Source organism: Cavia porcellus, unplaced genomic scaffold, assembly GCF_034190915.1.
Source record: "Cavia porcellus strain 051 isolate PalLab524CR breed Dunkin Hartley unplaced genomic scaffold, mCavPor4.1 scaffold_9, whole genome shotgun sequence".
Taxonomy (NCBI): domain Eukaryota; kingdom Metazoa; phylum Chordata; class Mammalia; order Rodentia; family Caviidae; genus Cavia; species Cavia porcellus.
The window spans coordinates 67,912,503-67,938,288 of NW_026947492.1; the positions used below are offsets into that span (position 1 = coordinate 67,912,503).

Below are 25,786 nucleotides of genomic sequence, written 5' to 3' on the forward strand. Positions count from 1 at the left end.
AGTTTTCACTTATTAATTGGAAAGGCTTTATTCTGGGCTTCCTGATATGGAAATACTTGAAGCTATAGTATATGACGTTTTATTCAAATATTTCAAGGAAAAAGACAGACACTATGGTAACTACTATTAAGTCGGGTTATTTGGTGGTGAACCACTAGTTTGCTGAAACAGTCATGCTTAGACCTGTATTGTTATATTGTTATGTCCTGTTTTATCTCAATCTCTGCCTTATTCATTAAAAAATTATTTAGTTATTTCTTATGTTTTTTTTAATTAAGGGGAAAAATTAACAAAAAAAATAGCAGGGTATGTAATAGTAACTTTTTTGATTTCCTATTAACTTGTTTTGAAGTCCTGTAATACTCCCACGATCTTGTTTTGACTGATTAGATTCTGTTCCATTCTGTATGATAGTATCAAGTTTGAGGGTATAGGCAACTACTTTGAAGTCAATAAGATACACTAAGAAGCCCATTCTGGTTTGACTATTGTCTCCTTTGGAAGTCCTGTAATGTTTATAATGCTTAAGTTTTATTGGTCTTGTTCCCTACTGTTTTGTTCAACTTTATAATATATAATGAGATAGACAATTCTTTTTAAGGAAACAAAAGACATTGTTGAAACCATTGTTGATGACCTTGTACTCTGTTTTACATCATGTGCTATGTCTATCCTTGGTTTGACTGACAGCTTTGTTTTGCCATATTTGACTTTACTCTCTCCCCACCCCCAAAAAAGTAATAAGAACTAAGGAGTAATAAATCCCAAAATGTGTAAATTTTGTTGTAAAAAAGAGAGGGAAAAAAAAGAATTCTAAATGATAGAACAGCAAGTGTTTAGGGGTGTTAAATAGCTGACCATATTAATGTTTTTGGTTGGATCATTGAGCACAACTGCTTGCAGTCTCACTGTTTGAGTGTCCACTTTGTATGCTTTGATATTGTGATTTGAGCAACTAATTCTAAGATGATAATATGTAATCTATTAACCGGTGATTTCTTACTGGTTTTTTTTTTTTTTCTGTAGTTCTGTATTACTTGTACCCTACACTGCTTTGTTTTGTTTTGTTTTTTCTTTCTCCTTTTAAACAAAATTTTTTTAAAAAGTATTAAAAACAAAGAAACACAGAATTAGGCGAAAATGTGTGGGCCCCAGGAGGCTCTTGTTCCTTTCACAACAACCCCCAAGCCTCTGGCTTATTCTGCTTTTATTCACTAAGACATGGGAACAGACAGTTGGAATAACATAAGGTTTTTCTGTCTCCCATCACCCATAGTGCATATCTGGGGAAAAAACTGAGTCTCAGCTGAATTGACTTTTCCTGAACCCAGCAAAGTGTCAACAAGCTTGCACACCACCTTTATCTTTAATGCTCACAGATGAGGCCAATTAGCTTCAGCTCTTCCTATCTAGTCTCATATGTTTCTTCCTTTTTGTGTTTTGTAATATCAGAAGTTAGATATTCACCTCTGCTATTAATCCCCAGGGAAAGTACATAGTGCAGTTACTCTTTCCTTTTCCTGAGTCCTAGTCTTTAATGAAAAAACCCCATCTACAGTTGTAATGGATCCGTACTTGTTCTTTTCAAGAACCTAGTACTATCTGCCTAAACTGTGACCAACTTAATTTTCCTTCCTCTGGAGAAGCACCCCTAACTGCCATGAAAGGGAAATAGGCAGAGACCATTCTGGCTACTTCTGGCTGAAGAGTTGTATTTAGCAGTCAGAGAGTACAGGGGCAGTCTATTTAGAGCCCCTTGATAGACGTCAGATGATTTCCTCTTGGGTAGATACTGATGACAGATCAATCTATCTACCTCCTGGATAGTTTTATTTAGCTGTTATTTGGGAAAAGACTCTCATTGCTGAGAAAGCTTAGTCAAGTTTCTCCATAGGTCCATCCCAGAGAGGACTTTTCCATAGTCATACGTTTCTAAAGGGTATACACACTGTCTGTGCATTTCCTGCAATGGCACAAGAAAATAATGACCCCATGCCAATAGGGTAACTGGTTCCTCTCCTTTTCCCATCTCCAGGGACTACTACAACATGTGTGCCGCCTCCTTTCACCCATCCTCTTGTGCTTATGACCAATGCAATTCCACTGGGGTGCTATTTATATCATCAACAGGATTAAAAATGCTAAGTATAAATGTCGTAAGATTAAAGCAAACTTTAATTATGGTTTAGGAATCTTTTTATCAACAAGTAGGGTTACCTTATTGGTAATTTGAATTTCCCACTGTTTCAGTTGATCTTTACCTCACTCATTTCTTGGGATCCTAGTAATAAAAGGTTGAAAGACTCCTCTAAAGCTACACAGGCTTAGAAAAGGCCTAGAGAAACACCATTCTGCAAGACCAGTTTGTGTCACCTGAGCCAAGGAGGTGATCGCTGCTTGATTAGTCCAGGCAGGCAGCCATTGGGATAAAGCCATTACTGAAACATCTGTACACTTAATGTCCAATAGCCCTCAAAAATGTTTTCCTTTAATCTCATGAGCATAATACATGTGTTAGTAGTCTTCGACAGTTTGAAGGATGAACATTACTTTATGTGGGGGATGCATCTAAGTCCTTTATCTTCTCAGCTAAAAGCTGTGGTCATGAAAGTTTGTAAAAGCATTAGTTGAGTGATGTAATCACCTGGCTCAAAGATTCATCATGTGACTGCACCACCACCTGAACTTTCCTCAAAGAGTTTGAGTCAATAATCATAGGGAAGAATTCAACAGTCTGTAAATTTAAACTATTTTTTCATAGGACCAGACCCACAGTACCTAAGGGAAGAGGTCTGCAGATTCCTAGAGGGATTTTAACAGGTTAGTCTCCACCAATCAGTGTCTCTCAGTGAGCTAGAAGGTCTAATCCTATGTTTCCTGGGGTTCTAATGACAAGGTTAGGGTTAGCTTGTACTGGAAATGTCCCCAATATTTATTTGGGCTTGAGGCCAAACTCGCATTCTACTTCTTGTCAGTGGGTGCCATCTTGATAATATTTAGAATGATATTGATTAGCCTAATTATTTCCTCCTTGACACCTGCGAAAAAAGGACAGCCTTTTCCTGTAGAACATACGTAATTGTTTCATTTCTTCCCTGAGTTCAAGTGCACCATTTGTAGATATTCCCTGTTGGGCCATAAGTAAAACTGTATATTTGAAGAAACCCGATAAAACCCTAATTAGTTTGGGCAAAAATATAGGACTTCTAACCTTTTGTATCCACATTTTAGCATACTTTCAAATAGTTTTCAAGATTTTTATCAGATGGCCCTTAGTGCTTGTTCACAGTCCTTCTTAGCTACAACACAATCATCTCTGCTGCTGGGACTTGTGGTATCTGCTGACATGGTATCTGCCATTGAACAGCTTCCTGCAGTCTGGCTAAGAATTGGGCCTGGAGCCAAAAGAAGATGTAAAAATGACTGAGTGGGAATACTATTCTCAAATGTCCTTATGCAGGCTCATTACATCATGAGAGCTATTTGTTGATAAAGGTGGTCCTGACAGATTACCCACGGATTGAATCTGAGTATTGATCTGTTACCAACATCATTTCTTCTGCCATTGCCAAATGTCAATGCCCCCAGTTAGGTCATGCTTGCTCAAATGCTAACACTTGAAGATTAACATGGAAATTTAAGTATTTCCCTGCAAAGAGACATGTCCTCACGAAATGCTAAGTTCTAAAGGCGGTAAGTGCAAAGCTCCGAAGACTGGCTCCAATAAGTCCAATATGAATAATCTATGAAGCTTATTGTTCATGACACTGGATTTTATTTTTGGATTTTAATTATTTAACCAATTTATACTCTCAAGGATTATGCTCAGGAACATTTCAGTGTGAATTGTAAAGGTCTTGGGATGAATATAAATTGGAAATGCATGCATCCCAAGGGCTGTCCATGAAGCACAAACTGTTTAATGAATCTTGCAGAAGGAGACATTATTTCTGCCTCAACAACAAATGGAGGGGATGGAGGAAGAGAAGAGGGTCAGGATCACCCCATTTTAATCTTCTCTCAAGGGTCCATTATGTGTAGGATGTTTCCCATGGATAAAGGACAAAGAAAACCACACAACAAGCTCTACATGAAGCAAATTTCAGGGGAAAGAGCCCTGGTTATGAGCACGCTCCAAACCCTCTCTCATTCAATCTCAACTCTCTATATCACATATGACCATCTGAGGAAATCAAAGATTTTATGTGCAATAACATCTTTCATTATATAAAAAAAAGATTGGGAATTAACTTGAACACCAGATTGGTGTAAAAGAATTTCTAGCAAAAGGATATAATGCTGTACTTCAATGAGCTCTGCTCTATTTCCCTGGGTAGAAAAAGGTTTTCCCGTGCATTAGCATTTCTTTTTCTTTCCCCCTTTTGATGCCTGGCTCTTCTCTGTGGAACTCTTCATTGCCGACTCACCACAGCTTTCCCCAGGAAAAAACTTTCTGCTTCCAGTTCCCTGTTCAGGGCCAGTTGTAGGAGTGAGACTTTAAGCTTTGTAATTGGCCAGAGGTAGTATGAGGATGAAAAACCAAGACACACAGAATCATCCTGAAACCTCTGGCTTATCCTGCTTCTATTCACTCAGACATGGGAACAAGCAATCAGAATAAGACAGGGTTAATCTGCCTCTCACTGTGGTGCATGTCTGGGGAATCAACTGACTCTCAGCTATGTTGACTTTTCCTAAAACTGACAGTGTGCCATCCCTGGTATACCAGCTTCCTCCTCAGTGCTTAGAGAGAGCAACTAACCCTCAATTCTTCCTACCTGGCCTCCCAGATCCCAGATACGTGAGATTTCTCCATACATTTATTTATTTTTATCTTTAGACAAATGGAGCACATAGTCATGTTCCACAGGAGAAGAGTCCTTTAATTCAGTTTAACCCAAAACTAAACTCATGAAATTCTCCTTGAAAAGTTTCTTTTTTCTAAATCCCCTACATATATGATTGTTGATTGGATTTTTAATAGTGTTACAGTGAAAATAATGTTTTTATCTTTAGGGAGTTCTTACATTTTTCGTATATAACCTTCATTAATTTCCATTTAGTTAAAATTACTACAATACCTTTAATATTTCCATGTATCTACATCTCTACTTCCCTTCAATATTTTAAGCTTTTATCATTTTTTATCTATTGTAATACCCACATTTTCAACATATCATAATATCTTGTTCTCAAATGAGTTTTTATAAAGCTGCATAACCCTTGTAAAACAAATATGATCACATTGAATTTTTATTTTGAATTTTTGCAATTAAATGCAAATTTTACATGATAAATGGTAAAACCCAGTGCATGATAAACAAAGCTTTCCATGATCTCAAATGTTTCTTTTCTTCCTTACTCCAGGTTCACTGAAATTTCTTCATTTTCCTAAAAAAGGAATACTCATTAAAAATTTTGTGATTGTTTATATTTATACTGATATACACTCTTCATTCATTGTTCACTGAGATGACTCTTGCTCATTTTCTAAAATTAGATAAAAATGTTCAAGTTTCTTTAATATTCAAAATTTCAATCAAAATTTTAATGAATATAATTTCAAAGCTAGCCCAGTGACCACTATGTAGGAGCATTGGAAGTGAGCCTTCAGTTGTGTGTCTGATTCTCTCTCAAGGTTCACAATGTCAGAATCGAATTAAATTACAAGGTACCCATCGTTGTGTACTGGGGCATTGCTTGCTTGGTGTATGGAGAAATCTCACGTATCTGGGATCTGAAGAATTCTGTTCTGTATATGAGTGACTGTGAGTTTGGCTATTGTGAGAGGTAGTATCAATGTGGTTGGCATCAAGCCATCCCAACAACATTTCCGTTTGCTGGAAAAATATGAATTAGGCTAATAGAATACCAATTGAATAGAATAGTTACATAATTAAATTTTGATAACCAATTAAATAAATGTAAGCTCCTGATTAATTCTTTGATAGCTATTTCTTTCTATTTTTGTTGAATTTTTCCAGAGTATCATCTATCAGTGTATTTTTCTTGTGGTTCCTACAAGCAGAATATTATGTCCTATTCATAATTTTAATACGTGTTGCTAATTTTGGCTAACATTCTCAACTTTTTTTTTTCCTTGAATTGGTGTTGTGTGTGATTTTTTTACCCATTTCCTTGTCTCAATTCTTCCACTTAAATTTTCCTGACTCTTACAACCTGGATCACACTTACTGTGCAGCTCTGACTTTAGCCTGACTTGGTATATACTGAATATCAGTCACTTACTGCTCTCCCTCTCCCTCTATGTCACTTCCCATACAAAGTAATTTGCTGAATTCTGTTTATGATCCTAGTCCCCAGGCACAGGGAGACACCAATTAATTTCTAAAGCAGTTAAAAACATAAGATGAGGGCAAGAAAAAAGGAAGACAGAAAGCCTAGTATGTTGGTGAACACAAAGCAATTTGTTTACATTCACAAAATATATATTTATTTTATACCGACTATGCTCCAGGCCCTTACAAAGACATTAGCTGTATATTTGGAATGAGGTAAAAATATTCAGCATTGTGAATATACATCTTAGGAAATGAAAAATCAGGGAACCTCAAGGCCCTATCCTTTCTGAGATCCCTGGCTCAGTAAAAATCACTGATGTTTCCCTATATGCATGGTCATTTTTTTCTCTCTTTCAGTGTGATAGCAGGTATGTGCTCTGAGTCTATACTGAGGCATCTGCCTTAATCCAATGGGCAATATGCACTCCCTCTTCCATAAGTAATACTGACCTCTTATTTCTCTAGACTTATCCTTGGGCCGTAAATTGCAGAAGGGCTGTTCTTTAATGAAAATTAAAATACAGTCTCTTGAAAGAGGAACCTAGGATCTAGTGCTTTATATCACTTTGAATATTATAAATATGCTATTATCCTATGCTGTCATTATGAACTTGCTTTCCTCATTCAATATCATATTAGACAAGAAATTCCTGTATGTATACCATTTGTCTACATAAACACACAGTCAATATGTAAAATGCTGCACACTACACTTATATAGCTCTTTGCATGCTTCATATATTTGTAAAATTTTGCTCCTCTGCTTTAGTATCTGCATTTGTTCTCTCCTCTTTCTGTCTCTTTCTGTCTTTCTCACTCCCTCTTTTTCTCTCTCTCTCTTTCTCCATATTATCACACACAATCTGTCTGATTACCCTCCCAGATAAATATTTTCTTAATCATTTACAAAATACTTCCATATAATATAGCATTTAGTATTAAGTCCTTCACTATATTTACCTAAGAATGAAACTATTCTCTTAAATAGCCACAGTACAGTTACAAACTTCCATGAATTTATAATTTGTACAATAGTTTTGATGTGATAGCTCATCTTTATTCAAATTCACCAGTCACTCCAATAATATAGTTAAAGGGCTTTTCCTCTCCAGTTGAGATTCATTCCAATTATATGTGGTGTTTCTTTAGTATTACTGAACATGCAGCCTCTTTTTAATTTTTCCTCTTTTTAATTATTTCCTCAAGTTAAAAAAAATTGGGCACAAATTTAAGCACCTTATGCTGGACAATTCAGTAGAATTCATTAAATTCACAAGCCTGTATAAATCACCAACTTTATGTAATCCTGGAACGTATAATTATAAAACAGAAGTTCAGATCCATTATACAGTTACCAACTGACCTACTTCTGGACTCTGGAAACTACCAGGAAACATTGTGTCCCAATAGATCTACCCACTATAGATTTTTGTTGTAATTATAAAACAGGGCTGTCATATCATGTATCAGTACTTACTTTATTTTATGGCTGAAGAGTACCCCACTATCGACATGCATACCCATATGCATGTCTCTATTTGTTAATCTACTCATGCGTTAGATGATAGATCTACTTTATTTGAATGATTAACTTTCAATGTCTCATTCCTAGTTAAAATATAAAAAAATATATCATCGGTGTCCCCCAATTTCCAGATATTCTTTTTATGATAATGAATGAAATGTATAAGAGAAAGCTTAGTTTTTCTTACTCTGTGTTGAATAATGCTGGTTTCATCGTTAGTTTTCAGAATATGAATAGTTAATTAGTTATCAATTCATACCTATTCCTGGTCTTAAAATTTTCAGGTTCCTTGTGATCTTTTAAAATAGAATACAAAAACATATATATATATATATATATATATATATATATATATCTCACACCAGTGGTTATATATATGCTTATTATGCAATTTAGCATATACATATCTTGGTTGATTTTCTTTCATTGCTGAGAAAAAATACCTGAGAATCAAAAATAAATATGAAAGTGTTATTTAGCTTACAGTTTTTGGAGTTTTGAATCCATAATTTGTTGACTCTCAGGCAGAGTGGCATGTGGTAGAGGGGTACAGTTCATAGAGGCAGAAGATAGCAAAAGCAACAAGAGTAAAAAGGAAAGACCATATAGAGAAGACTCTTTCTGTCCCTTATATTGTATTTAGGTCACCCACCCCAGGTTTGTGTAGCATTCACAAGCATAAGCTCAGCACTGGATCACGAATCAATCACAAATTCTAGAAGCCCACCTGCATGACTGAATGAGGCTTTGGGAGGACACCTAAACACAAACCATAACAACATATCTGGCAATTTTCTTCTTTGACAATAATAAAACTATAGTCACCTTTCTTTCTGACAAGAAAAAAAAATCTCAACTTATTCACCTTATGATGAACAATTCAGTAGAATTCATTAAGTTCATAATGCTGCATAAAACATCTCAAAACCAAACCTTGAAGCAATGATGTGTTTCCCAGAAATGAGTAGAGAGGCAAAAATAAAAGAAAATGAGTGTTCTATGCGTCTTTTTTCATTTAAGGTCCTATGTGGCTATATGAGCTGGTCTGCCCTGTCCTTGAATCCCTTACCCACTGCTGACTGTATCTGTTTGGTTTTTAGAATATAAACCAAAGGATTAAGGACAGGAGTCAAAAAGAGGAAGAGGCTGGCCATAGTGACATGGAGAATAGGAGATTTAAATGTACCAAACCTATGAATTAAGACCAGAATAATGAGTGGCACATAAAAGATGGAGACACTGAAGATGTTAGAAACACAGCTATTAAGTGCCTTGAGCTGACCATCTCGAGAGGGAATACCCAGCACTGTTTTCAAAATGAAGATATATGAAATGACAATGAACAAAGAGTCAATTCCAAAGGAACAGAGGACTAGAGACAATCCATAGATGATATTGACTCTGACAGGTCCACAGGCCAGCTTCATCATATCAGGATAATAGCAGTAACAATGGGATAAAACCACACTTTTGCAGAAAGGCAAGTGCTTGAGCAGGATTGGTAAGGGGGGCATTAATACCAGGCCCCTAATTACTGCTACAGATCCCATTCCAGTAATCCAAGAAGTTAAAACCAGTCTGTAGTGCAGTGCTTTGCAAATAGCTACAAGTCAGTCAAAGGCCATGGCTAGCAGGATGACTGATTCCATGGAGGAGAAGGTATGAATAAAGAACATCTGTGCTACGCAAGAGTGGAACTCAACCTCCCTGTGATTCAGGAGGAAGACTTTGAGCACTGTAGGTAGAGTTCATAAAGATAGACCCACATCTGTCACTGCCAGCATAGACAGAAAGTTGTACTGGGGCTCATGAAGGGTGGAGGTGGTTTTGATAACAAAGAGAACAGTACAGTTTCCTAGTAGGGCAACTAAGTGCATGATGCACAGAGGGATAGAAAACAATATTTGTTTAGATTCTAGTCCTGGGATGCCCATTACCAGCAGAGACGGTGGCTGAAACCAGGTAGTGCATTGTAAACTCCATTAAGAGTATCTCTTGGGTTTCAGTCAGATCAGCTTCAAAATATTGTTATTAAAGGAAAAAGAAGTATACATTTTAAGTAGGAAGAGACAGCGTATCTAACTCTTCTGGGCCAACATTAATTTCAGACATATTTAAATTATAAAATTAAGCCCTAGAAGGTTCTCATTTATCTGGATAACTATCTAGAATTAAGATAATTGATAACTATTATTAAAATGTACGATCAGAAAGCATTACTTTGGCTAAACCGCATAATGATCTAATGAAAAGAAAAATAAACAATGTATTATTTTATATCTATGCTTAGAAAAATGGCTTTTCTCAAAAGTTTTGGGAAAAATGATCAAAATATGTAATATATATTTAGAAATATGCCAACATGAAATACACTATTCTGTAACTAGTATTCAATTTTGTAAAAGTTCTCCTCTTTATAGTATTTTTAAATTACATTGCATCTACTTTTATTTTCAGTCTCTTCCAAGACTCTTAAGAAATTCTTATACATTATTCCAGAACTGCATTATACCTGCGATTACTGCAGTTTCTTGAAGCATGAACATTTTTTCTGGCATTTCACCCTGAAAAATGAACAAAATTATAATATGATAGCCCACAGGTACACCAACTCATCTTTTAAAATTTTATATGATGCCTTTAATTATTATGATGTATCTCTCAATGCTTCAATATTTTCTTTTTAAATATGTAATTTTGCTCAGTGGAAAGCACTCATCAAAATATGAGGTGAACTCACTTTCCTGCTGGACCTAGAAAAATATCAAATATCAATAATGCAAAACATTTGAAGTACATCTATTCCAAATTATAAATATAGTGTTTAGGAATCATAAATATTCATAGCAAGTAAATATTTTAAAGTAGCACAGTTTGGGTCCTGGGGATTTAGCTCAGTGGCATAAGCACCTGCCTGGCAATGTAAGTATGTGAGTTTGATCCCCAGTATCACAAAACAAAGTAGCACAACTGGAAGATGTGTTATTAGTTTATGTATTTACCCTACATGAAGAAGGAAGAGGTATTACTTATTTTGATTGAATTCACTTAGATTTAAGTTACAATTGTAGTTTTTCACATAGGAATAAAAAATTCTGATGTGATTGCATTTGTATATAGAGAATGAGATAGGAAGGGAAATAAATAACCGAGATTATCTAAAAGACAAGCAATTCAAATACCACTTTGGCCTTGCAACACAGTATTAAACAAAAGTATGACTAAAAGTAAAAAAATGCCAGAGAAATAAGTAAGCAAAAACTAAAAAAGGAAAAAGGCTGCAGGCATAGAAAACTGGGACAAGAAACTATTCTTTCTTTGCTCTCAGCCAAAGTAAACAGTTTTTATACTATTCTGGGATTATGCAAATGCATACAAAAACGGTTAACATTATACTCATTAGATATATAACTTTGCCTGTGCATATAATATAATTATGTTCCTATAAATTTTAATTATCTTTCAAGAACAGATCTCAGATTAGTCACAATTTGCATACTCTTGCATAGACTGTGCTTCCGAAGTCTTTTTTTTTTTTAATTTTACTTAAGAGGAAAAAGAGAAAAACACAAAACAAGACAAAGTGGTGTAAGGGTACACGTAAGACAGAACTACAAAAAAAAAAAAAAAAAAAAACATAAAAGTAAGAAATCACCTGTTAATAGAGTACATATTATCATCTTGGAAATAGTTGCTCAAATCACAGTATCAAAGAATACAAAGTGGACATTCAAACAGACAGACTGCAAACAGCTATGTTCAATGATCCAAAAACATTCATATAGTCAGCTATTTAACACCCCTAAACACACTTGCTGTTGTATCCGTTAGAGCTCTTTTTTCCACCTCTATTTTTTACAACAAAATTTACACATTTTGGATTTTATTACTCTTTAGTTCTTATTACTTTTTGATGGGGGGAGAGAATAAAGTCAAATATGGCAAAACAAAGCTGTCAGTCAAAACCAAGGATAGACATAGCACATGATTAGAACAGAGTACAAGGTTATCAACAATGGTTATAAACGTTGTCTCTTCTTTCCTTAAAAAGAATTGTCTATCTCATTAGATATTATAAAGTTGGACAAAACAGTAGAGAAGAAGACCAATAAAACTTAGACATTGAAAACATTACAGGGCTTCCAAAGGAGACAACAGTCAAACCAGAATGGGCATCTTAGTGAATCTTATTGCCTTCAAAGTAGTTGCCTATACCCTCAAACTTGATACTATCATAGAGAATGGAACAGAGTCTAATCAGTCAAAACAAGATCATGGGAGTATTACAGGACTTCAAAACAAGTTAATAGGAAATCAAAAAAGTTACTATTATATATCCTAATTTTTTAAATTTTCCCCTTAATTAAAACAAACATAAGAAATAACTAAATAATTTTTTTAAAGAATAAGGGAGAGATTGAGAATAAAACAGGACATAACAATACAGGTCAAAGCATGACTGTTTCAGCAACCTAGTGCTTCACCACCAAATAACCCGACTTAATAGTATTTACCACAGTGTCTGTCTTTTTCCTTGAAATATTTGGATAAAACTTCATATACTATAGCTTCAAATATTTCCATATCAATCAGCCCAGAATAAAGCCTTTCTAATTAATAAGTGAAAACTTTATAAGACTTCAAGGCCACATAGTGGGGAATCATGATTACCACATATTTTTATATATTTGAATCATTACTTACATTAGGGAAACTATTCGGTATTCACACATGCGAGATTGATTTATTTCACTTATGAGTATGGTCTCAAGCTGTGCCCATTTACTGATAAATATCTCAATGTGATCCTTCTTTATAGCTGAATAATACTACATTGTATAGAAATACCACAACTTTTTTATACATTCCTCAGTTGATGGACACTTGGGTTGTTTCCAAGATCTGGCGATTACAAATTGTGCTGCTATAAACATAGGTACACATATATCACTGTGGTATGATGCTTTCAGTTCTTCTGGGAAGATGCCTAGCAGTGGAATAGCTGGAATAAATGGGATTTCCAATCCCAGCTTTTTGAGAAATCTCCAGACTGACCTCCACAAAGGCTGTACCATTCTACACTCCCACCAACAGTGTAGGAGAGTTCCTTTTTCCCCACAGCCTCTCCAGCATTTGTTGTTGGGTTTCTTGATCCTGGCCATTCTTTCAGGAGTGAGATGGTATCTCAGTGTGGTTTTAATTTGCATTTCTCTAATGACCAATGATGATGAGCATTTTTTCATGTATTTATTTGCCATTTGCATTTCTTCATCTAAGAATTGCGTATTCATCTCAGATGCCCATTTTTGGATTGGATCTTTGAATTTTGGGGGTCTGAGTTTTTTTAATTCTTTATATGTTTTAGACAAGAGTCCCTTGTCTGAGAGAGAGTTCACTAAAATCTTTTCCCAGTTTGCGGGTTTTCTTTTTACTATGCTGGAGATTTCTTTTGACATGCAGAAACTTTTTAATAAGAAGTGGTCCCAGTTATTGATTCTGGGAAGTATTTCCTGTGCGGTTTTAGTCCTGTTCATGAATTCTCTACCTACTCCTATGTCTCCAAGGTTTCTACCCAATTTGTCTTCCAATAGATTTAGTGTTTCTGTTTTAATATTCAGATATTTGACCCATTTAGATTTTAATTTAGTATATGGTGATAGACATGGTTCTAGCTTTAGTTTTCAGCCAATTGAGAGCCAGTTTTTCCAGCACCATTTATTAAAGAGACTGTCATTCTTCCAGTGAACCTGCTTGGCTCCTTTATCAAAGATAAGGTGGTTGAGTGTGTTTGTAGTTATGGTTGTATCTTCTAATCTATTCCATTGATCTTCAGCTCTGTTTTGATTCCAATACCGTGTTGATTTTACTACTGTTGCTTTGTAGTATAACTTCAAGTCAGGGATTATGATGCCTGCTGCTTTGTCTTTGCTGCTTAGAATTGCCTTTGCGATTCTAGGTCTCTTCTGGTTCCAGATGAAATTTAGCAGTGATTTCTCTAGATCTATAAGGTATGTTGATGGTATTTCTATTGGTATTGCATTGAATCTGTATAACAGTTTTGGGAGAATGGCCATCTTCACAATGTTTGTTCTTCCTATCCATGAGCAAGGGATGTCTTTCCATTTTCTGAGATCATCTTCAATTTCCTTTTTCAGTGTATAAGTCTTTCAGTGTATAATTTTCACTGTATAAGTCTTTCACTTCTTTCAGAAGAGTAATTCCTAAATATTTCATTTTTTTGCTTGCTAATGTGAATAGTCCAGTTTCTCTTATTTCCCTCTCTGTGATTTTGTTGTTTGTGTATAGGAATGCAATTGATTTCTGAGTATTGATTTTGTATCCAGCCACATTACTGAATTTATTTATTGTATATAAGAGTCTTTCAATGGAGTTTAGGGGTGTCTTCTATGTAGAGTATCATGTCATCTGCAAACAATGATAATTTAACTTCTTCTTGTCCTATCTTTACCCCTTTTATTTCTCTTTCTTGCCTAATTGCTCTGGCTAGTACTTCCAGTACTATATTAAATAGGAGAGGTGATAAAGGACATGCTTGTCTTGTGCCCGATTTTAAAGTAAAGGCTTTCAATTTTTGGCCATTTAGTATGATTTTGGCTGTTGGTTTGTCATAAATAGCCTTTATTATATTGAGGTAAAGACCATCTATTCCAATTTTCTGTAAAGTTCTTATCATGAATAAATGTTGGACCTTATCGAAGGCTTTTTATGCATCTATAGAAATGATCATGTGATTCTTATTTTTGGCTTTATTGATATGGTGGATTACATTTATTGATTTACATATGTTGAACCATCCTTGCATTCCTGGGAAGAATTCCACTTGGTCATGGTGTATAATCTTCTTGATGATTTGCTGCATCCTATTTGCCAATATTTTATTGAGGATTTTTGCATCTGTGTTCATTAGGGAGATCGGTCTATACTTCTCTTTTTTAGTTGGGTCTTTGTCAGGTTTTTGGTACTAGAGTAATATTTGCTTCCAGGAATGACTTAGGAAGGATTGCTTCCCTTTCAATTTCATTGAATATTTTGAGGAGTGTCGGCATTAGGTCTTCTTTGTATTTCTTGTAGAATTCTGCAGTGAATCCATCTGGGCCTGGGCTCTTCTTGGTGGGTAAGGACTTAATTACATTTTCAATTTCATTAACAGAGATTGAGTTCTTCAACAGTTTTACATCCTCTTGATCTAGCTTTTGTACATCATATGCTTCTAAGAATCCGTCTATTTCTTCTGTGTTATCAAACTTTGAGAGTAGAGGTTTTCGAAATAGGTGTTGATGATCTTCTGTATTTCTATTGGGTCTGTAGAGATTTCACCTTTTTCATTTCTTATTGCCTGAATTTGAGCTTTTTCTTCCCTTTTTTAAATAAGGTTGGCTAGGGTCTTATCGATTTTATTTATTCTTTCAAAGAACCAACTCTTTGATTCATTGATTCTTTGGATTGTTTTCTTAGTCTCTATTGCAATGATTTCTGCTCTGATTTTTATAATTTCCTCTCTTCTTTTGGCTTTGGGCTTGACTTGCTCTCCTTTTTCTAGCTGTTTGAGGTGTAGCATCAAGTTATTTATTTGTATTCCTTCCGTTTTCCTGATGTGGGAACTCAGTGCAATAAATTTTCCTCTCAGGATGGCTTTCATTGCATCCCACAGATTCCAGTAAGTTGTATCTGCATTTTCATTTTCTTTTAGGTATTGTTTAATTTCTTATTTAATTTCTTCTGTGACCCACTGATTTCTCAAGAGTGTGTTATTCAGTTTCCATGTGTTTGTGGGATTTTTGCAGTATCTTTTATCATTAATTTCTAATTTCAATGCGCTATGATCTGATAACATGCAAGGGATGATTTCAACTCTTTTGCATTTGATTAAATATGTTCTGTGAGCTAATATATGGTCTATTTTAGAGAAATATCCATGTACTGCTGAGAAGAATGTGTATTCTGATGTTGTTGGGTGGAACATTCTGTATATGTCTATCAAACCCATTTGTTCACAGGTGTGATTCAGTTCTGTTATTTCTTTGCTCATTTTCTGTCTGGTTGTTCTGTCCCTTGGTGTCAATGGCGTATTAAGGTCTCCTGTTACAATTGTGTTACTGATAATTTGAGTTTTCATTTCTGTTAATAATTGTTTTATATAACTGGGTGCTCTGGAGTTTGGTGCATATATATTTAAGATAGTTATCTCTTCCTCTTGGAGTTTCCCCCTTACGAGTATGTAGTGAATTTCTTTGTCCTTTATGGTCTTTGTTGGTTTAAAGTTCACGTTGTCTGCAAACAGAATCGCTACTCCTGCCTTTTTTTGGATTCCTGCTGCATGAAGAATTGTTTTCCATCCTTTGACTTTCAGTCTGTGAGTATCCTTCTGGGTTAGATGGGTTTCCTGTAAACTGCATATGGTTGGATTTTGTTTCTTGATCCATTCTGCTAGTCTGTTTCTTTTGATTGGTGCATTGAGACCATTTACATTAATGGTCATTATTGTTAAATGCTGGTTAATTGCAGGAATGTTACCTCTCTGTTGTTTCATCTTTATCTTTCTGTTCTGTTTAATTATCTGCTTTGCTTAGTGGTTTCTTCCTTTGTGTATCTAAACTGTCTTTCAATATTTTTTTGCAGGGTTGGTTTGGTGTTCATGAAGTTCTTCAGCTGTTCTTTGTCATGGAAGTATCGCATTTCACCATCTATTTTGAATGACAGTTTTGCAGGATATATCAGACTAGGTTGGAAATCATTTTGCTTTAGGATCTGGAATACTTCACTCCATGCTCTTCTTGATTTTATTGTTTGTGCTGAGAAGTCTGCTATAATTCTGATAGGTTTTCCTTTATAGGTGATCTGTCTTTTCTCTCTGACAGCTTTTAATAATCTATTCTTGTGTTGGATTTCTGGGATGGGGATGATTATATGTCTGGGTGTAGTTTTATTTTGGTTATGACTATTTGGAGTTCTATATGCTTCACTGATCCTGATGTCAGTTTCTGATCTCATGCTTGGGAAATTTTCAGCTATTACTTCTCTAAATATCCTCTTGATATCCTTTATGTTGCCTCCTTCTTTTTTATTAATCCCTATCATTCTTATGTTATTCTTCTTTGCATCGTCTTGCAGTTGTTGAATTGTTGTTTCCTGATTCCTTGTTGTTATTAAAAGATCTTTCCTTTCCTGTTCACTAGCTGCAATCCTTTCTTCAAGGTCTGAAATTCTATCTTCACTTTCATTAAGGCAGTTTTTACAACTTTCAGTGGAGTTTTTTATTTCCAGTATATCTATGTGCATCTGCATTATGTATTCTGTTTGTTTCTTATATTGTTTGTCTAGGGATTCTATCTTTTTGTTTAGTTCCTCCAATTTTTTATCTGTGTTTTCTTTAGATCTATTCAGAATCTCTTTCATTTATTTTATCATTTCTTCTTTTATATGGGAGATTATTTCGAGTTTGAATTTCTTTAAAGCTTCCTGGAGTTGCTTGTCAATTTCAGTAGCTATTGTGTCCGATATATGAGGGTGATGAGATATATTTTCTTCTATATACATTGCTCCTAGGGTTTCTTGAAATGGGCTGGAGGTTTGAGGTTGTAATTTGGTCTTTCATTTTGTCATTTTCCTATATTTCTGTGTTTCAAGTGTTATTTGAAATCTTCCTCAGGATCTGTTGGAAATGCCCTTCTATGTTTGCAGCTACTGAGACTCTGGCACCACGCTACCCCAAGCCATTGGGCCGGCAGAACCAATGGCCCTCCTATGCCTGCTCAGAACTCCGCAGTTCCAGACAAGCTGGGCCTCAGGGACACTGTGCGCCCACCTGCCCCTTTGAAGCTCCACAGCTCTTCAATTGCATCTGGGTTAGGGTACTCACCACAGGCCATGGTGCCTCAGGAACCTGTGATCCCTCCCTGCTTGCAGAGATATTCACAGTCCTCCAGACACACGGAGAGGCCGATGCCGGCACCCCAGATCCGCCCAGCTCATCCTCTGCACACTGATGGCTAGGCGTGGCAGTGAAACAGGCTGGGCTCCAGGGATAGTGTGGGCCCCGCCCAACCGTCAGGAGCTCAGCAGTTCTCCAGGTGCAACCGGGATGGGGAGGCAGATGTAGAGGCCTCAAACCCACCTCTCTCCTTCACTGCACCTGGGAGCCTGGAGGGACCCAAACAGTCTGGGCCAAGATATCCACAGTCCTCCCGACACACGGAGAGGCTGATGCAGGCACCCCAGATCCGCCTAGCTCCTCCTCTCACACTGATGGCTAGGCGCAGCAGTGAAACAGGCTGGGCTCGGGGGATAGTGTGGGCCCGCCCACCCATAGGAAGCTCAGCAGATCTCCAATTGCAACCGGGATGGGGAGGTGGATGTAGAGGCCTCAAACCCACCTCTCCCCTTCACTGCACCTGGAAGCCTGGAGGGACCCAAACAGTTTGGGCCAAGATATCCACAGTCCTCCCGACACACGGAGAGGCTGATGCAGGCACCCCATATCCGCCTAGCTCCTCCTCTGCACACCAATGGCTCACTTCTGAAGTCTTACAAGGTGATGGTCTCATCTCCAGAGGTCTTCTGCATCCTTCTGCATTTTTCCTAACGTAACCAGTAATGAGTATTTTATAAAGTACATTTGTATAGATGAGGGAGGGGGAGACATAACAACACACAGAGACCCTGGAAGAATGATATTTTTAAGAGATCTTGAAAACTAAGGAAAAGTTTAGCTTAAGGCAAATTTCACACTGATTTACCTCAGTACACATTGAGTATCAGAGTCACTCAGTTTGATGGAAAAAGGAAGCTGTAGTGTATAGTAGACTATTCATTCACATCACAGACAACCCCTACTCTTATCCGACACACAGTGTTTCAGTGCATTAACACAAAGTGACTCTTATAAACATTAATTTCTGGCCAGCCACACTCACACACCAGTTTAAAAACACACACGAATACTCATAATACAGGATCAGAAGCAGGACCAGAAATGTAACTATAAGCTACTGTTTAGGTTCCTTAACTCCTTTCTAGAATATCCTAGGATGCACACTCTTCTTTAAACTCATCCTTCTTTCTGTTTTTAGTAAGGCATCAGTTACAGTCACCACCATAGCATGAAGAACCACTGTCAACATAATGCAATGATCAGTGCAAAGCTCAAATACATACTCAGTTCACATCATCTCTGGTTGATTTTTAATATGTATGTGCATATTCTTGATCCTTTGCAAAGACAATGTTTCCTAAATGATTTAATGTTTTATGTCACTCTCCAAATCTAATTAGATTGATTGCTTCAGTCCACTGGTAATAATTATTCAATCTCACATCAGAATTCTTTGTCACATTCTCAACTGCAATAATTATATTTTTTTTTGTCTTTTTCATTTTTATCAGTACTGGATCGAACTCACAACCACCTGCTTGCAAGGCAGGTGCTTATGCTGCTGAGCTAAATCCCCAGCCCCACAATAATTATCTTGACTAAAACTGATTTCCTCATCTGATTAAAAGCTAGTTTATGTACCACATTCTCTATTAAAATACTCCTATGTCTTGATTATCATAAGGGTTAACTATTAAATTTCTTTTTTGTTTACCCCAAAACAAAGTCCTAAGATATTAATCACAATGGGGCACAAGATGTCTCTAAGAGAGCACTTTATTTAAGCTGGTACCCAGCGGCACAGTGCAGGTGTAGTTTGCAAAGCTGTGCAACTGGGTTAGAATTTTGACAGATTTTTATAGTTCATTTATGACTAGCTCATTGTTTATTAAGTACATAGTGATGAGAAACAGAAACCAGGGGGGGGCCTTTGTTCCTCTTTGCTTGAGGTCAGAGGCATTTCACAGTGAGTGGTTAGCCAATTCATAGCTCGCAGTCTGTCAATTCCAGATACATTTGCATCTCACAAAGGGAACAAAGGTTGACACAGCATCATTTGTCTCTTATAAAAGGAACAAAGATTGACACAGCAAACAGGTTCCTTGGAGGACAGTGCACACAGAACAGCATGACCACGTGGTCAGTTAATCTATAACTATGTGGTTTGTGTGTGGTTACTAGGGTAATGAGCACAGAATGACAATACTGCTAATAAATATCCTTTTAATTAACTATTTTAGTTTTTTAGAATATTAGTACAACACTTTTCAGTATATTTTTTCTTACATTTAATTTTTGTCATGTATGATTTCTTGTTACTACTCTTCTTTACCAAAACATGCTCTAAGATTGGGGTGTACACTTCACATATCTTATTGGTGACATAATTTAACATACAAGGCACACAGGAAAATCAATTTAAATGGATAAATTAATAGTTTGGATATTCTTACAACCAGGCCTCTAATGCCTAGAAAAGATATACAACTTGCCAAAAATGAAAGATTCATCTGTTTTGGACAATGATATACAAAACGTTTAGTGGTGGATACTTTCTTCTGGCCTCATTTAGAACTGAAGTTTAGATGCTACTGAATCAAAAAGAGGAAGAAGGATGTATCTTTATACAGACAATATTCAAGCTGATTTTTTTTTCAGCTCTCACAATATGACAATTATTCTTGCACTTATTTTCCACTTATCTGTATGGTGGATTGCCCACCTCAGACAAAAAGAGATTCTTCAGACAATTCCAGGAGATCTAAAACTATCTTACTACCTTTAATTATTTATCCCTTCCTTTGAAGACTTACTTTCCATCTTCCTCAAATTCCTTTTTTGGACATAATTTTTCTCATCATCCTACAAAGAAACTGCTTTCTTGCTGTTGTACCAACTTCCACTTATTTAACTTTCAACTCCTATAACACTCCTCTTGGCTCTTCCACTAGGCCTTCCTTGTTTTTTCTTCTCTTAACTGTCTGTTTCTTCCTTAAACAATTGGAGATTCTGTGACTTTAGAGTCTGAAATAAGGAAAACTTCAGTTAACCAACTCCTAAAGACAATGTTCTATCTCTATTAACTTAATGAATATACTTGATGATCTCCTCACCGTGATGCCAGAAGCCCCAGCTCATGTTAACAAATGAAATCAGCAGCACAGTTTCCTTTAGTATCAGCATCCTTGCATAGAAAAAGAAGGAGTGAACTATTGAAATGTTAGAAACCATTGATAGAGGCATCTGCCTGGTACCAAAAATTTTATTCAAATACATAATAAGTGTCAAAGGAAGGTTAAACAAATATTCTCATGAGAAAGATTTCAATATGTCACACAGGGGATGCCACAAAAACAAATTACTTGAAATCAAGGTGAGGGCAAACTTGATTTCCTCAATACTCCAGAGCCCTTAATTTATCTCACACTTAAGTATTTATTCACTTGTGTTTCAACTGTCCAGTTCAAACTGCAATGATCCTTTCTTTTGCATCTGCTTATTCCTGATAAGTGACTATGTAGTAAATTTAGATGAGGTTTTTGAGATAAATAAGTTTTAAATGTGATTTTTCAACTTTTAGAACAACTGAAGGTTAGAAAATATCTCTGTGTTATTATTGTTATAAATGCCTATTGTTGTTATACAATTGTATAGCATTGCAAAATCAGAGACTTTGTAAGAGATATAGGGTCATTTAGTCTGAGTTACTGTGGCCTCATTGAAAGGTTAGACTTTATTTTCTATTTATCTGTGAAGCAATTGGTTGAAATTTTCCTGCCACATTTCAAAGTTTTATTCTACTTTTAATCAAAATGAAATAGGAGGGATTAAATGTATCTTTCTACCTGAAACAACCAAAACAGATAGAAAAATGTATAAAGTAACTATTTCTAAACCAATGAGTTTCTGGCAACAATAGCTCATAATCTCTAAGACAAGGTTAGAAAATAAAGAAAATATTAAAATCGCCACACCTCAGTGCATTGTGAGAGTTTCAAGGCTGTGATAAAATAAAGAGAAACTTAGAAAAAGCCTAAGCACTCATGGAATTGAACAATCGTTGATGAGAGTGAAGAAAAATTTAAGATTGCAGAAGACAAAGTTGTACAAAGAAACATCTGCAGAATGGCCTCTCCAATATTTACTACAATATTGACTGTTTGCAAGTGATGTGAAAAACTATTTGGGACCAAAAACAATCATCCCAATTACAAGAAGCAAAGACATATTGGCAGCCTGGTCTGAGTGAGCACCTTTACCTAACTAGACTGGAAAACCTCATAGTTCACAGGGCGCTTCATAGAGTACACAGAATAGGGCCTAGGAGTGGTGAATAGTGGATTCTTGAAGAGTGTCATATATTTATGCTTGTCAAATCTTACAAAAATACTTTAAAGTTCAGATTGTTTCCAGGGAATTTAAACATGACATCAAAACAATGCCTAAGACTATTTAAGTGGTGGGGAACTTCAGAAAGGGAAATAATACTCAAAGTACATGAAGTTTCACTGCCTGGGAATTATGTTGCATGCCAGAAACAGAGCAGAGCCCATTTATGCCTTGGGCTACCACTGCCTACTTGGGTTCATGCACAGAAATGAATAAGGTCTTCAGCTGTCAGTGAAACATTCCTTGATCCCCTGACAGGCAATGTGAATAGGTCTTGTTCAGCCTTCACCCAAGGAAATTTTCCAAGAGCAAAAATAGAGGTTTTCTAGGACTCCTACTTGCTTTACCTGACTGGGAAGAGCTGAGCTGATTCAACAAACACCTTAATTATTTGAAACATATTAGCAATAAATAAGCCACGGCTTCCAATAATGGGAGTTGGTGAGTCCTGGGCCCTTGGCAGGAGGACGTGGTGCAGTGGGGAGTGGAGCCAAGTTAGAGATCTTTTATTGGCTCTCGGTGGGTGCTGGAAATTGGGTCCTGAGGCAGGGGAGGCTGACTGGAAAACACCTTGGAGTAGGGCAGAGCTCAGCACTGCAGTGACATCAGTCAACCACCCCTGGCCCAGAGAGAACTGTTGCAAGCAGCTTGGGGTGAACCATGCTGCTGGTCAGGAACCAATAGCTAGGGATGAAATTGTTCCGACCCTGTGATGTCTGCCACAGCACAGTGTAAATGTTGAAGGCACTTGCAGGTTGACTGCCTCAGAGGGGAGGGGCCTACCACAGTGTCCCTGCATGCCACCTCAGGTATCAGAAAACTGGAGAGGGTAGCAAGCCCCCAGCCAGCACACTTTAGAAAAACTGTAAGCAATAAAGAGACAGCCTAAGACATCCTCCACACAACTGTCTGAGAGAAACCAGAAACATGAGAAGAGCAAAAGATAAGACAAAACCTCCAGCCACTGATCCTGGAAAAATAAGCCCAGGAGAGATAAATACAGAAGAGAACCAGTCCAGGAAACATACAATGTTTGCCACAACATCAGCAGACATAAATACATTTGTGACTTCATAGATGAACTTAAAACTGAACTTCTAACCCAACTGAGACAAGAAATAAAAAGGTTAATTAAAGAAATGCTAAGCCCGTCTCAAGAAAACACAAAGGGAAGATGGGAGGAACCCAGAAAAGGAAGAGAAACCTTTGGTGAAGAATATACACAAAATCTAGAATACATGAAACAAATCCAAAGAGACTACCAGGAAACGAAAAGCTACATTGAAAGCTGCAAAATGCCTTGACAGAAACAAAAGTTAGCCTTTTGAAGCTAGAAGAGAGATTTACAATGTGTGATTGTGAAAGAAAAGACCTATTAAAAATAACAAGGAACCAAGAAATAACAATTCAAAGACTAGAAGACGACAACAGGATCTATAACTTAAGAATAAAAAACATAAATGAAGAAGCAGGAGTTACCACAAGAAAATTACAAAAAGTATTCACAGAAATAATTAAGGAAAACTTCCCAAGCATAGGAAAAGAGAAATGATATCCAGATAAATGAGGCATACACCACACCAGTCACTACCAAAACAGATTTACACCCAGACATATAATAATCAAGATTTCAGAAATCCACCACAAGAGCGGAATATTAAAAGAGGCCAGCAAAAAGAAGCAGATCACCTACAAAGGACAAATCATCAAAATAACAACAGACTCATCAACACAAAATATTAAATTGAGAAGAGCCTGGCTGGAAATAGTCCAAGCCCTGAAAGAAAATAACCTCCAACCAAAATGAATGTACCCTAAAAATCTCTCTCTCAAGATTAATGGAGAAACAAGATGTTTCCAAGGTAAAGAGGAACTGTGGGAATTTATGGCCACCAACCCAACCATACAAAAAATACTGAAGGATGAGAGAGAGAGAGAGAGAGAGAGAGAGAGAATACCAGGATTCCAGCAACAGTGGCAGAGGCCTCAATGAACAAGGAAGACAGTGGGTTGAAGGAGAAAAATAGACAAATAATAGCAGAAAAATATAATAGCAGAGTTGGGCAGAGAAGGTAGGCTATAATTTTTAACATAGATAGCCTAGGTACACTAACAAAAAGAAACACAGGCAGAGTATTTTAGGAGGCAGGATCCATCAAGATGCTCTGAATAGGAAACATACTCAACCTGAAAGTAGGTTAATAAACTGAAAGTCAAGATGAGAAAACGAAGCTCCAAGTGACAGGGAACCAGGGAGAAACAAGGGACAACTCATCCAGCAGCCACAGATAGGTTGGAAAGTTATGACACTTTTGTGCAATGTTGAACTACAAAGCTAGAATGAAAAAAACCTTGTGGCTTTAGTAAGTAAAAGAGTACAGCTCAGAATCAAACTAGGGGTAAAAAGGTTTAGCACCACTCAGATAGATAATGGGTTGCCCCCTTAATCTAAAAACTAAAGGAATTAGGGGGACCTAAAATATACAAAGCATCCTGAGAAAGGGAAAGGTGAAGAATTGCCTAAAAAAAGAAGGCAGAGGACATTGTTAATAGTGTATCAGGATTTAAAAGCCCAGTAGTCTTATCACTCTGCTTAGTTTGATTTTATTTTGTTTAGGTCAGTCTACTCATACCAGATTTGAGGGCACAGATAGCTATCCCCAAAATAGCAAGCTGTACCACAGTAACTATCCTTAATTTCCTATGAAACCAAAGCCCTGTATTAGTTACATTGTCTTGCTATGACTGATTTTATTTGAAACTAGTTTGTTAAACTGCTGTTTTGCCTTGACTGATTTTATTTGAATTTTGTATGCTTGATAATATCGAGTCTAATAGTAGAGGCAACCACTCCTAAGATGACAAGATGTAATAACATATCCATTCCGGTTTGATTATTAACTGCTTTTGAAATCCTACAATGTCTCCAACGTTGTGTTTTTATTAAAATAGCTATGTAATGCTATGTTCAATTATTATATGTCTGATGGTGTGGAAAATTCTACTGAAAATAATACGAGAAAGTATAGTAACTACTGTAGATCATCTAATAATGTGGTTTTATATGTCTTTTACATTTCATGGTTTTCTAAGAATTTGTTTTTTTGTCTTGCTATGATCTGTTTTTCCTTAGAATACAGAAAGGATAGATATGCATGTTATATCCACACATAGGGAGAATTTCTAAACAGTTTCCAGGAACAGATTATATAATCACGATGTAACGAACAGATACTCTGAAGAAGAAGAAGAAGAAACCCAGTGATAATTCTGTAACATTATGATATAAAATCTAGATAAACTAATATTCACTGTTCAGAGTGATATTAGTCTAGTCTCTTATGTTCAATTTCAGAATATGTAAAGATAAGGACCGCTACTCTGAAGAGAATGAGGGACATTATGGCAACCACTATTGACTTCCCCAATGTCAGGTCTAGAAGTCCTAAAAAGCCTTCACATCCTGTTAAGATCAAATTAGTTCTATAATGTTCAGTATGTATTCACTGTGTGTGAAGATGGGGACAACTATTTGGAAGAAAACTAGAGACAATAAGACAGACGGTGAAGATATCCAGTGGACTTGCTTTTAAATCAGTGTTTCTTAAAATTGTTTCCTTATGAACTCTTTTGTTCTGTTTTGGTATGTTTAATCTTACCCTCTTTAAGATATGAGTA

At 36.3% G+C, this 25,786-nt stretch overlaps 1 pseudogene; it reads right to left on the reverse strand.

Moving 5' to 3' along the window:
- Positions 1–3,261: 3,261 nt before the first annotated feature.
- LOC106026570 (olfactory receptor 51G2-like) lies at positions 3,262–18,411 on the reverse strand (annotated as a pseudogene).
- Positions 18,412–25,786: the final 7,375 nt, after the last annotated feature.